Source organism: Daktulosphaira vitifoliae, unplaced genomic scaffold (assembly GCF_025091365.1).
Source record: "Daktulosphaira vitifoliae isolate Bord-2020 unplaced genomic scaffold, ASM2509136v1 Scaffold_2, whole genome shotgun sequence".
NCBI lineage: Eukaryota > Metazoa > Arthropoda > Insecta > Hemiptera > Phylloxeridae > Daktulosphaira > Daktulosphaira vitifoliae.
This window is the reverse complement of record NW_026099573.1, coordinates 19,269,135-19,270,066: the sequence shown is the minus strand read 5'-3', so window position 1 is coordinate 19,270,066 and position 932 is coordinate 19,269,135.

Below are 932 nucleotides of genomic sequence, written 5' to 3'. Positions count from 1 at the left end.
TAACATGATAAAAAGTAACCGTAAAATGAAAAAAATGGAATATAAATTTTAGTACTCATATTAAATGTAATGTAACTCGAAAAATATTTGTTTAAATGAAAAAATATAAGATAATTTTTTTGTTTATAATTGTCTTTTAAACAACTTTTGTACGAAATTTTTTTTGTAAGTTAAATATTTTTTGAGAAAATTAAAAAAGCTCATAATTTTGAACTTTTGCGAGGCTGTAAAAAAAAAGCTCAATTTCAATTAATGAGAACTATTAGTATGTCAATATACATATTTTAATTCAACTATTACTAAAACAAAATTTGGTTGGGAATTTTTTAAGAAATTTTTCCTTTGTTGACTGGCCTAGATGTCAATTTTAAACTTGTAATTGAGCTAAAAGTTATGGTAATATATTCAATTTTTTTTNTATATATTCTAATTACTATTAAAACTTATATATTAATACGCTTTATTCTCATTAAGAGATATGTGGTGTATTCATTCCGATTACGGGGGATGATTCCCGTATCATTTTTCGTCACTAGCCGTTTCTCAGACTCTCTCCCCGGAATCGAACCCTGTATTCCCGTTACCCGTTACAACCATGATATTGATAGTAACTATTATCATAACATAAAACTAAAAAGTAAAAAATAAATGTAGTTTAAAAAAACTAAAAAACACGCTTTTAAAGCACATTGAACTAAAAAGTTCAAAATAATTTTTAAAATAAGCTTAAAACAATAATGAACGAAAAATACTAGTATTATTGTGATAAAAGCGTCGGGCGCTCAATATACGAAAAATATGGCACGAAGCACCCACGCTTTTATCACAATAATTCTAGTACTTTTCGTTCAATATTGTTTTAAGCTTATTTTAAAAATTATTTTGAACTTTTTAGTTCAATGTGCTTTAAAAGCGTGTTTTTTAGTTTTTTT